The sequence below is a fragment of the Staurois parvus genome, unplaced genomic scaffold (assembly GCF_062004578.1).
Source record: "Staurois parvus isolate SC_StPar_1 unplaced genomic scaffold, SC_StPar_1.0 ptg000071l, whole genome shotgun sequence".
Lineage (NCBI taxonomy): Eukaryota > Metazoa > Chordata > Amphibia > Anura > Ranidae > Staurois > Staurois parvus.
Window position 1 is genome coordinate 8562999 of NW_028317867.1, and position 13533 is coordinate 8576531.

At 42.4% G+C, this 13533-nt stretch overlaps 1 protein-coding gene across 4 annotated transcripts in view; it reads left to right on the top strand.

Annotated features, from left to right (window-relative positions):
* MICU3 (mitochondrial calcium uptake 3) overlaps positions 1–13533 on the top strand; it is a 213143-nt gene that overhangs the window by 52098 nt on the left and 147512 nt on the right. The window lies entirely within an intron of this gene.

The following is a 13533-nucleotide window of genomic DNA, read 5'->3' on the forward strand; positions in this document are numbered from 1 at the left end:
GCTCAGAGCAGGATGGAGGAGGAGGGTGTTAATCATTCAGGCTCTGCTTATGTAGTGTAATCACGGCAAGGGCAGGGGGAGAGATGTGAGCTGTCTCCTGACAGCTCACATCCCATAGAACAGGTATAATCTGGAAGGAATCTGCGGCAATATAACTTCTGTCAGCCATATTCTGTCTGTACATTAGGGGCAGACCTGCGCTAGTTTCTATTTCACTCTGAAATAGAAACTAGCACATGTGGCGCAGATAGACCTTTGTTAATGTGTCACACACGACTTCTGACAGTTTCCTGCACCATCCTAGTTAATTTCCCGATCTGTGTCTATCTACGTGCCCACTCCATCTGCTGGTAAATATTCAGCACTGGGGCTTTACATCTGACATCGATAAGCACAAGTTGCTTGAGCACTAATGTCTGTGCCTTAACCCTTTATGTCTATGTCTGCAATACTTCTCATTGTATTTCTGTTAATAACATGGCTTGTTCCTGATATCCGCTCCAGCCTTTGAATTCAGCATTGTTTTTATTTTAAAGTCAGCATATGTCCCTGAAGTTTGCTATGTTTGGTTGCCATTGGGTATTACTTGGATTGGCTTCTTCTTTCTGTCAGCTGCCTGGTCTGATATTCTTCTTGGAACTTCTAAGGGGTCTGTCTGCTATGTTCTTTTGCTTGATCCTCTACATTATTTGACTTTTGCCTATCCTGGTCTCCATATTTTTATCTTCTAATGATTTGGTACTCCATGTTGGTTCTATCAAAGGCCCACCACCCAACAATCCCCATGACTTCACTCAAGTATTTGACTATACCCAATTCCACCTTCACCATCCAAGGCTCTTATAAAGACAAAACACCTCTGAAGCCTGAGTGTTGGTGAGAGCTTTCTGCCACCTGCTGGTCACCCAGAGGATTAACCTAACCATTTTTCAGTATTTGTGAACCCCTACCTAGTAAAACAACCCATTCAATGTAAAATAGAAATGAAAGGCAAAAAAAAGTGTGTGTATGTATATATACATATATATATATATATATATATACAGTGCTGTGAAAAAGTATTTGCCTCCTTCATGGGTTTTGTTTTTTTTACATATTTGTCACTTAAATGACAAATATCCAGATCATCAAAGGAATTTTAATATTGCACAAAGATAACCAGAGTAAATACAAAATGCAGTTTTTAAATGACAGCTTAATTTATTAATGGAAAAAAAGCTGTCCAAACCTGCCTGGCCCTATGTGAAAAAGTAATTGCCCCCTAAACCTAATAACTGCCTGTACCACCCCACTGCAAGCGTTTGCAATAACTTGCAATGAGTCTTTCACATCATTGTGGAGGAATTTTGGCCCACTTTCCTTTGCAGGATTGTTTTAATTCAGCCACATTGGAGGGTTTTCAAGCTTGTTTATTGTCATATCACAGCATCTCAATCAAACTTAGGTCCAGACTTTGACTAGGCCACTTCAAAACTTTAATTTTGCTTTTTTTTCCTATTTAAGTGATTTCTTGATTCAACAGGTCTGGCAGTAATCAAGCCTGAGTGTGGCAAGTGAAGTTTAACTCCGCTTTCAAAAAAATGTGGTTAATCACAGTTCACTTTCACATAGGGCTAGGTAGGTTTGGACAGTTTTTTTCTCTTAATAAATTATCTCATTATTTGAAAAACTGCATTTTGCAGTGACTCGGGTTATCTTTGTGTAATATCAAAATTAGTTTGATGTTCTGAATCATTTAAGTGTGACAAATATGCAAAAAAAAAAAAAAATATATATATATATATATATATATATATATATATATATATATATATATATAAATTGTTTTTTTTTTTTTTGCTCCAAAAAATTTAAGGTAAACTATGAAAACACATCTGATCTCAGTGGGGAAAAATATCATGACGGATATCGATACTGATATGGACTGGATACTGTGTTATGGAAATGAAAATTATCAATCTACAGAGGACTGATTTCAAAGACACCCTGAAAATAAAAGTGAAAAAATGATGCAGCAGGTTAGTCCAGTTTGCTGAAATTTCATTGCGGCAACTCAAAATGGTACTCAGTAGTTGTATGGCTTCCACGTACTTGTATGCATGCCTGACAATGTCGAGGTATGCTCCTAATGAGACAACAGATGGTGTCCTGGGGTATTTCCTCCCAGATCTGGACCAAGCCATCACTGAGCTCCTGGACAGCCTGAGGTGCCACCTGGTGGCGTCGGATGGACCAAAACATGAAATCCCAGAGGTATTCTATTGGAATTAGGTCAGGCGAGCATGGGGGCCATTTAATGGAATCAATTCGTTCATCCTCCAGGAACTGTCTGCATACTCTCACCACATGAGGTTGGGTATTGTCATGCACCAGGAGGAACTCAGGACTCACTGCACCAGTGTAGGGTCTGACAATGGGTCCAAGGATTTCATCCCGATACCTAATGGTAGTCAGGGTGCCATTGTCTAGCCCAGGGGTCCTCCACATGCGGCCCGCCGAGGCCATTTATCCGGCCCGCCAGCAGGGGCGTATTTGCCGCGAGGAAGGGACACTAAGTACAGGGGCGGGCAGGGGGCTGCTGTATCTTACCTGGCTCCGGTCCCAGTCCCACGACGATCCAGTCCAGGAAGCGTTGCTCCTTCATTCACTCCGGCCACTCCCTCACTTGATGTTTGCGCTGCCGCTCGGCTCCACCTCCTCACCGGTGATTGGGCGCCAGAACTGTAGCTCAGGAAAGGCACACAGGCGGCCAATCACCTGCGAGGAGGCGGAGCCGAGTGGCCCCGCAAACGTCGAGTGAGGGAGTGGCCGGAGTGAAGAAGGACAGCTGACAGATAAGTGTGCCGTGCAGATTGTGCTGCTGCAACCAGGTATACTGGCTGCAGCAGCACCATGCTGGAGCAGGGGTCAGCAAGTTAAGTGTCATTGGTATCAGTGGGAGGAATAGTGCCCCATCATTGGTGTCACTGATACTAATGTTGGGGCATTATTCCTCCCACTGACACCAATGATGGGGCACTATTCCTTCCCCCACTGACACCAACGATGGGGCACTATTCCTCTCCCCCACTGACACCAGCGATGGGGCACTATTCCTCTCCCCCACTGACACCAGCGATGGGGCACTATTCCTCTCCCCCACTGACACCAACGATGGGGCACTATTCCCATCCCCCACTGACAACAACTATGGGGCACTATTCCACCCCCCACTGACACCAACAATGGAACACTATTCCTTCCTCCACTGACACCAATGATGGGGTACTATTCCTCCCACTGACACCAATGTTGGGACACTATCCCCCCCCACTGACACCAATGACGGGGCACTATTCCCCCCCACTGACACCAATGACGTACTATTCCTCCCACTGACACCAAAGATGGGGCACTATTCTTCCCACTGACACCAATGATGGGACACTATTCCTCCCACTGACACCAATGATGGGACACTATTCCTCCCACTGACACCAATGTTGGGACACTATCCCCTTCCCCCACTGACACCAATGACGGGGCACTGTCCCCCCCCCCCCACTGACACCAATGATGGGGCACTATTCCTCCCCCCACTTACACCAACAATGGGTCACTATTCCTCCCCCCACTGACACTAATGATGGGGAACTATTCCTCCCACTGACACCAATGATGGGGCACGATTCTTCCCACTGACACCAATGATGGGGCACTATTCCTCCCACTGACACCAATGATGGGGCACGTTTCTTCCCACTGACACCAATGATGGGGCACATTTCTTCCCACTGACACCAATGATGGGGCACTATTCCTCCCACTGACACCAATGATGGGACACAATTCTTCCCACTGACACCAATGATGGGGCACTATTCCTCCCACTGACAACAATGATGGGGCACTATTTTGCTTCATAAGACACACTTGGGGAGAAATGTCTGTGCGTCTTATGGAGCGGCCGGCCCAATGTGTCCGCAGTCTCTGGTCATCTCCTGTACTGTGTCCGCATTTGTTCATAGTTTTTTTTTTTTAAACTATAGTCCGGCCCTCCAACGGTCTGAGGGACAGTGAACTGGCCCCCTGTTTAAAACGTTTGAGGACCCCTGGTCTAGCCTGTAGAGGTCTGTGCATCCCTTCATGAATATGAATCCCCAGACTATCACTGACACACCACCAAAACGGTCATGCTGAACGATGTTATAGGCAGCATGACGTTCTCCATGGCTTCTCCAGACCCTTTCACTTCTGTCACATATGCTCAGTGTGAACCTGCTCTCATCTGTGAAACGCACAGGGCACCAAGGGCGGACCTGCCAATAATGGTGTTCAATGGCAAATGCCAATGGAAGTCTTTGGTGCCAGGCAGTGAGCACAGGGCAAACTAGAAGACGTTGGGCCCTCAGGCCACCCTCATGAAGTCTGTTTCTGATTGTTTGGTCAGAGATATTCACACCAGTGGCCTGCTGGAAATCATTATGTAGGGCTCTGGTAGTACTCATCCTGTTTCTCCTTGTACAAAGGAGCAGATACCGGTTCTGCTGATGGGTTATGGACCTTCTACGGCCCTGTCCAGCTCTCCTATAGTAACTGCCTGTCTCCTGGAATCTCCTCCATGCTGTTTAGGCCTTCTAACAATGGCATGAATTGATGTACCATCCTGGAGGAATTGGACTGCCTGTACAACCTCTGTAGGGTCCAGGTATCGCCTCATGCTACCAGTAGTGACTCTGACCCTAGCCAAATGCAAAACTAGTGAAAAACAGTCAGAAAAGATGAGTAGGGAAAAAAATGTCAGTGGCTTCCACCTGTAAAACCATTCCTGTTTTATGGGTTGTCATTGTTACCCATCTGGTGCATCTGTTGTTAATTTCATTAACACCAAAGCAGCTGAAACTGATTAACAACCCCCTCTGCTACTTAGCTGACCAGATCAATATTCCAGGAGTTCAATCGACCTGATGCTATACTCTGATTAAAAAGTGCTCCTTTAATTATTTTGAGCAGTGTTTGTGTGTGTATGTGTGTGTGTGTATATATATATATATATATATATGCACTATATTGCCAAAAGTATTGGGACACCACTCCAAATCATTGGATTCAGGTGTTCCAATCACCTCCATGGTCACAGGTATATAAAATCAAGCACCTAGGCATGCAGACTGTTTCTACAAACATTTGTGAAGAAATGGGTCACTCTCCGGAGCTCAGTGAATTCAAGCGTGGTAGTGTGATAGGTTGCCACCTGTGCAATAAATCCATCCGTGAAATGTCCTTGCTACTAAATATTCCACAGTCAACTGTTAGTGATATTATAACAAAGTGGAAGCAACTGAGAACAGCAGCAACTCAGCCACGAAGTGGCAGGCCACGTAAAATGACAGCGGGGTCAGTACATGCTGGAGTGCACAGAGCACAGAAGTCACCAACTGTCTGCCGAGTCAATAGCTAAAGACGTCCAAACATCGTGTGGCCTTCAGATTAGCACAACAACAGTGTGTAGAGAGCTTCATAGAATGGGTCTCCATGGCAGAACAGCTGCATCTAAGCCTTACATTACCAAATGCAATGCAAAGCGTCGGATGCAATGGTGTAAAGCATGCCACCACTATACGCAATATAGTGTGTATGTACTATATATATATATATATATATATATATATATATATATATGTATATCATCTCTGTTCTCAGCTGTATAAGGGGCTTAGAGAGGTAGGGGTGAAGAAGAAGCAGTAAACTGATCTTTCCATTGAATGGCTATGTGGGGGGGCATGTCAGCACAAATCTGATCTTTGGAGGACAGGCAAGCTGTTCTCCCAGCTTGGATAACATTCTTTAATCTATTTTTTGATTGCCATTGCAGAATTTTGTCATCTGACGTTTCCAAAAATTAAACAGGCCATTTGGCACTTGAATGCTTGATATATCAGGGAAATAACCATTGTGTCAATGCTCGATGGATGCTTAGAATGGATGTCTAATTATTGGCTTGCTCAGATTGTCTGTTATGCGGGATACTTTACCTAGGTGAGTTCCAACTGCGCAGAAGTCCAGACTAAATTTACGTCCAAGGCTGCCATTGCGGTTTTCTGCAGTGTTGTGTTTATTTTGCTTTTGATGGTAACAAAGCTTGCAGTCACAGGAGAATGTGGCTTGAAATGTCTGATTTCACTTTACCTTGTGAGGTTATGTAAAGTCATCTGTAACATAATCAGCCAGATACATGTGGTGGGTATTCCATGTTTTCTTTATGACCCTTGAGGGCACTTTTCAACTGGGGTTTCCAGCTCCATCTCAAGTTTACAGATATTTCAGCACTGCTGGGAAATTGTTCACTGACTTTCAATTATTTATTTACTTTATTTACTCTTTTACTTATTTGTTTAGATAGTTAATTTGATGGTCAAGTTTTATACAGTGTGCATCGTTTGCTATCACATTGTATTACTTTGTTGTCAAACACATGCAATGTTGTAACTTCAGTCCCCCATTCACACCCGAATGTTTTGTCACACCACTTCTAGAGCGTGACTGAAGATGAAGAGACCCATTATTTTCAAGGGGTCCAGTCACATCTGAGCATTGTGTCACTTGTTTCCTGTTGTATGAGGCTAAAAAAGTATAAACTTCAGGCACAATTGCTCATTTATGGTTCCATAGTCTTTAATAGGGCGACATTGCTGCCCAGTCTAGTCGTCACATTGTTACTCCATGAGAATGTAATGCTGGTTCTAATGTAGATCTGTGAAGTTACTGTCCATCCAAATTTTATCCAATGTCAAGCTCTGATGGAGGGGGAGTAATGTTGCCCAAGAAACACTTTGGTTGTTTTTTATTTATCAGCAATTAAAAATGTTTTGAGTCTGTAATCAGGATTTGGTTTGGCACTCCTTTCTGTATTTCTGTGGTTTCATTAATAGAAGCAGTGCTGTAAATCTAGAAAGCAGTGGTAGGGACTAGGTGTAGCCAGGTGCTGATTGACAAGCAACAGGTTTGTGATCCAGCATTGACAATGCTGATAGTCACACCCTCTGCAGCATTTTTCATCCCAGTGTAGTGCAAGCAGGCACAGCCTACATGAGAGTGGCAACACTACTCTGATTTCATGAGCAGTGCAGTTGCATTGCCATACCATCACAAGAAGCTGCCTTAGCTTGACTTCACTAGCAGGTTTCACAGATATACAGGTATTTTGGGACATTGCATGGTAACTAAGAGAAAATTGTGCACTTATGATAATTTGCTGTAGCACTTTTTTTAATGGAGTACATAACTCTACTTTAATAAATTTAGAAATCCTGGAACCCAGAGGCTTTGTAGGATTTAGGTGTCCATCCTAGCTTGGCAATTTACCTGGTATTCAGACCCCATTATTAGTCTCAACCATCCACAGGCCATTATATATGTGAGCTATTACTCTCTAGCCCTCTCTGTTGTGAGGCCATAGATGATGTGATTTTCGTTCCTGCAACCACAGGAAATAAAATTGCTCGATTGCCCCATAAACACAGTCAGTGTTGATGGGGGAATCCCTCCCGCAGAGCTATTGTGTTCGGGGGGGGCGCTGCATTTTCGGGGGGGGGGGAGCCATCCCTGCTGAGAAAACACAGTTCTACCAAAGTCATACATCAAATGAACTGGACACAATCAGCCTGCCCATAGATGGTTCGAATCTCAGTCGGTCCCTGCTGAACGTGCTGAGATTCAAACCATCTATGGCAGCCTTAAGTGAATAGGCTGAGTGGCAGAATGCTAAAAAAGGTATAACAAGGTATCGTTGAGCATGCCCCCCTTAGAATATATATACTTTCTAATCTGGAATTTATGAAAAACTAGCCATACATGTATACATTTCTCTAATAGATATTCCATCCACACTAAACAGTGTGGATGGAGGAATCTTCCTTTTCAGTTATTTTATTCAAACTAAATTCCTGAACAGTGACTGCAATTGGTTGGTTGCAGTCACTTTGCAGTCGATAATATTCCTCCCAGCTCCCTTTTTTTTTTTCAAAGTTTATTGATCCGGATGGTTTTGACCGGTCCACCTACAGCTCAAATTTCAGTCAATGCAGCAGGTATCATTCAAAATTCAGTCCTTGTATGGCAGACTTGACTAAGCCAACACCATGGAGGTCTCTTGATTGTTATTGCTCAAAGAGATTTCTGTTCTTCTCATCTCCATATATCCATTTCTGCATTTATTACTATGAATGATCCAGCACGAGACCATTGACTGGCCTACAGCGAGCTGCAGTACAAGGGGGTGGAGAAACCAAAGGAACTGAGATTTTAAAAAAAGGGCCATTTGCTATCAGAGTTCCTCTAAATAAATAACATGCCAGTGACTTGAACCCTTTGCGTGCATCCAAATGTGATATGTTGGGTTTGGGTAGACCTAGCCATTAATTATTTGAATTGAGTATTATTCTGCAAGTGGCATCCCCAGGTTACAGGTGTCAACTCTGTCTGAGTGGGGAGAATAAATGAAGAGCAGTGCAAGTAACAGTAATCCATTTCCACCATATGCACGTTGACCTCGAAGTGTTCCCACCTCACAGCCGTCACATGATCATGTGCAGGTATCTATGGGATGATGAAAGACAGACCATTGTGTAGGGTCTAGATAACAGATATAATTGTTTCAGTTTACCTGTTTAGGATATTATCAGCTTGTAGGCATCGGTATCCTCTGTCAGGCAGCGAATCCCTTATCCGGCATTTAATCTTGTCTGTATGGGAAAACCAAATATTTTGCCCGCTGAGTGAAACTTTTGAATTAGTGACCTAACGTAATGTGAGACAATGCCTTGGCAGTGAACCTTTTCTCTTCTTACCTATAGGATAATGAAGTAACGTACCCATTAAAGGCCAAGCATCAGCTAGATTGATCTGTTGTGTTTACTTAGAGTCCCCACATCCAACATAGCACTAACTACTTTTAAAAAGACCATTTACAAAGGGGCAAACCAGGTTGTTGTGTCTAATCTTCGTTTTTGAAGAATTTTAGTCTAAACAAACACATTTTTTACCATTCCATTCCATTTTGAAAGCTGGAAAGACTTCGCATATGCAAACTATCTCAGCTAAAGCAGGCAGAGTTAATTTTCCTCTGTGCCAGCCCTCATTTTATGAATATTGATAGTGTTAGGGAACTTTGCTGTGTCAATGTCCCCCACCAAGACTACCACCACCAACACCTATAATATGCTGAAGAGGGGGACAAGTTAAGCAACTCCTCATTGAATTTTTTTTTTTTTCGTTTATTTATTGAATTTACTCTACTTATTTGGCTGTGAACCCTAACATTTTTACTTTTTTTCTTGGAAAGTGTTCTGGCTTTTCTGAACTTGCTTTACATTTATGCTTTTTGATCATTAAATCACCAGTAGCCACATATTTCTCTAATGACAAAAATACTTAACAAAATGCCAATAGTCCCAGAAATACTGAGAGGGCACATCCCTGTGTTAGGAAAAAATGGAAATTCTAACAATGCCTGCTATGACAACTTGTGGTCAGTCCACTGCCCGGTGAGACATTCTGCAGGACATGGAGGAGTGGATGACAAAAAAAAATGGAGTACTGCCCTGCAGAATGATTGACTCTTGGCAGATATGTGCACTTAGCCTGATTCTGCTTCTTTTATTTCTCTTACCCTTTAAATTGCTTATAGAAACTATCCATTGCCTTTTTCATTCCCCATCTCCATGTACTGTATATGGATCTGAAAACAGTTTGCAACAAGAGAACAAATAGTAAGTATAATTGCTTATTTGTATGGTTGATTGCTTCACCTTTTTATAGCACTTGATTTTTTTAACAGATTTATTTCCATGAAATACTTGCCATTGTAAATGTAATTGTGGTACAAGGATAGAAGGCTTAAAGTGGTATTAAACCCAAAAGCAAATATTTATTATATTGCAGCTTAACAATTCTTAGATGCGATGGCTGCATTCGTTTTCTTTTTTTAGTTTTTTTTTCTATTTTCATCTGGTGATCCCGCTAGTATGTTTGTTGTGTTTCTAAAGAACAAGCTCTCCAGAATGCATCAGTTACAGGGATGAGACAAACCATTTAACACTAGAAGGGGTGCTTACAATGATAAGCTTTTATTTATTTATGTAAAACCTTTTTCCCAAAAGGAAAAATACAGTTGCTATAACTGCTTATAAACTATTAGCTGGAGTTCGGCTTCAATGTGTTAGCATATTTAAATCTGCTAGTACCTCTAAAACCCCCCTACCCCCAGACTGACAATGCTGCTGTCTAAAGGTGCCCCTGTGCTCCTTCATCCAGAGTGGAGTCACTCCACTAAAGAAGGTATATTACTGGCCAGATCACCAGGTGAAAATAGAGGGAAAAAAGCCTAAAAAATTAAAACTGATGCAGCCTCCACATCTGATTGGTGAGCTACAATATATTACATTTCTGGTTTAATACGGCTTTAAGGGATGGGTTCTAAATAGAATTTTGTGGTACAAGCTTAGAACTGCATGCAGGCCAATGGCACCATCCACAGTGGTATACGTGAACATCAGGCCTGGTTATAGGGTAATCCTAGGAATTGTAGAGTGAACTTATCTTTTCCTCTGTTGCCAAGGTCTAATCCCCCTAGAAATATGTAGCCCCCCTCTAAAACAGAGCTCTTCTGGATGCAGGACAACCTTGGTGGGCAACATGTAAGTGGAAGGGTTAATACAAACACTTCAGCCTGCTCTGTTCTTGCCTAATTATGGACAAGTGCAAATATTATGTATATTTCTGTCTGTGAGTCCCAAGTTAAAGGATAAGTTCACCTTTTGTAACATGTTACACTCATATTCAGGGTGTAACATGCAACATGTTACTGCAGCACCAGCTCTTACACCCCAACCCCCCAATCCCCCATTTTGACAGCAAGTGAGGAATATAATCCCCCTGTTCGCTGTCACAATTCATAAAGACAGTTTACACTCTGTAGGAGTCCTGCATTGCAATGCTTTCCAGGCTCTTACAAAAAAATGGTGAATGCGGATTTTTTTACCTGCAGAAAAATGTTAATTTATTTATTTTTATTTTTTTAGTTAACTTATCCTTTAAACTACCCATATACCTTTTGATTTCTGTTGTTCAGTCCCGTGGGCTGAATATAAAAACTCAGTTGATGCTCCCCCTCAGGGGGCTTTGGATCCCCCATACAGTAATAGCATCTGATTGACAATCCGCAGACAATTTTCCACCCAGCTCGTTTGACAAAAATCAATTTTTGTTATGCCAGGTGATAGCAACAGGGCCACCCACAGCTTGAACTATAGCGGATTCAGCAAGAATCAACCAAAATTGAAGCAGTGTGTGGTCAGCATTAGTTTGGGTGTCATATCAGAACTGGTGCCGATGAGAGCGAGAACTGAAAGAGACAATATACTTATCCTGTGGCAGAAAGGGGACAGAAACTATCTAATAAAATACAGTGAATGGTTCTTTCCAGTGCAAATGTCAAATCTAAAATTGTAGTGAGCCGAATAGCTCAGTTCACAGAGAATCAGTGCTCCAGGTAGGCTCGCCACTCCCACACTCCTCAGTCCTTCAGTGTGTGTGCTGGCCCAGTTCGCACACCTGTGTTGTAGATCAAAGGAAAGTCCAGGAGACCACACTAAAGCACATATCCACTTTATTGGATTGAAAAGCAGCTTAAAAACACCATACTGTATGCCAGTGGGGGAAAAAAAGGCTCACTCGTATTGTGCTAACCTCAGCACTGAATCATAACCCCATATGATTAAGATCTTAATCATAACCCCAGATGATTAAGTGCTGAAGTTAGCTCGATACGCACTACCTTTTTCCCCCCACTGGCATACAGTATGGTGTTTTTAAGCTACTGGAGAGTACTGAATTGGGCAACAATGAGTCCAGATCTCAAACCCATAGAGCACCCGTAGAGAGATCTCAAAACAGCAGTTGGGAAAATGAACTCTTCCAATCTGAGGGACCTGGAGCAGTTGGCGAAAGAAGAGTGGTCCAAAATTCCAGTAGAGAGGTGTAAGAAACTCGTCGATGGTTACAGGAAGCGATTGATTTCATTGATTTTTCCAAGGGGTGTGCTACCAAATTTTAAATTGAGGTTGCCAATAATTTTATCCTGTCCATTTTTGGAGTTTTAGGTAAAATATGTCAGATTTGGCTTTTTGTTTCTCCACTGCTTTGTGTTATACCAATACAAACAAAAGAAATAAACATGAGAATATCTAAATATTTGTAATTGCAACAATTTTCTGGGTGAAGTGTTGCATTATCTGACAGAAATGCAGGGGTGCCAATATTTTTGGCCATGACTGTATAACACTGTTACACAATACTATCTTCAGCTCTTGAAAAGCTCTCTCTCCTCTTCATTTCATTTTACTGTGGTGAAATTGGCCTCTTTGGTGAGATCTAAAAGTGGAGCTGTCATAGTAACAAAGTTAGGCACAAACCATTGGTAGTATCCTACAGTCCACAGAAAGACACTAACACAGCCTATTTCCACCTTTTCAACACAGAGGAGCCCTTGAAATAACTTTCCAGTTTAAGGGAACCTCTCCTAAAAGCTACTATATCTAAAACTCATGATACATTAGTATGATGGTCAGTGGGAAGAATGACCCCCTTACAAATAGCTAAAAAGATCAATGGTGCCAATGGGAACTTATCTGAGGAGTATAAAATACTTATTGCTCACCTAACCCCTAGCAACCTCTGGAGGAACCGTAAGGTTCCATGCATCCCTGCTCTAACCTCTGTTTTCACAATGGGTCCCAAATTTGTATTGTTTTAATCTAGTCTATTAGAGGCTTTATGAACCCCATCCCAATGCTACAGCTCAGATACTGGACATTTATCAGGCCTATTTAAAATATTTTTGAAATGGCTATTAACCTGGCTTTAGAAATAGTCTTGACCTGCCTGCATCTTCTCTAGGTGTTGTGTTATCAATAATTATTGTAATTAAAGTCTGGCAAATAAGGATGCATCAAGAAAACTGAATAACTTATCTGTAATACAGTATGTTCCTGGCATTTCCTACAAACAACTGTATGTAGATTATGTATTGATTTTATCAGCTTACCTGCTATTGCTGTATGTACTGTATATTCTCTCTGTTTAAGAAGTTCTGTTCTCATTGACAGATTCAAGTCCTACTCCTCATGCGCCTGTTGACCTACATGTTTTGACAAGTAGCTCCAGTATTTTATGCAAAGCTGTAGAGCACTGGTCTCCAAACTGTGGCCTGTGGGCCAAATGCGGCCCTTTGCTTATCTCGGGGCACTTTTCCTCCCGCTTACACCAACAATGGGGCAGTTTTCCTCCCACTGACACCAATGATTGGGCACTATTCCTGCTACTGACACCAGTGATGGGACACTATTCCTGCCACTGACACCAATGATGAGGCACTATTCCTTCCACCGACACCAACAATGTAGCACTGTTCCTCCCACTGACACCAATGATGGGGCACTATTCCTTCCACTGACACCAATGATGGGGCACTTTTCCTCCCACTGACACCAACGA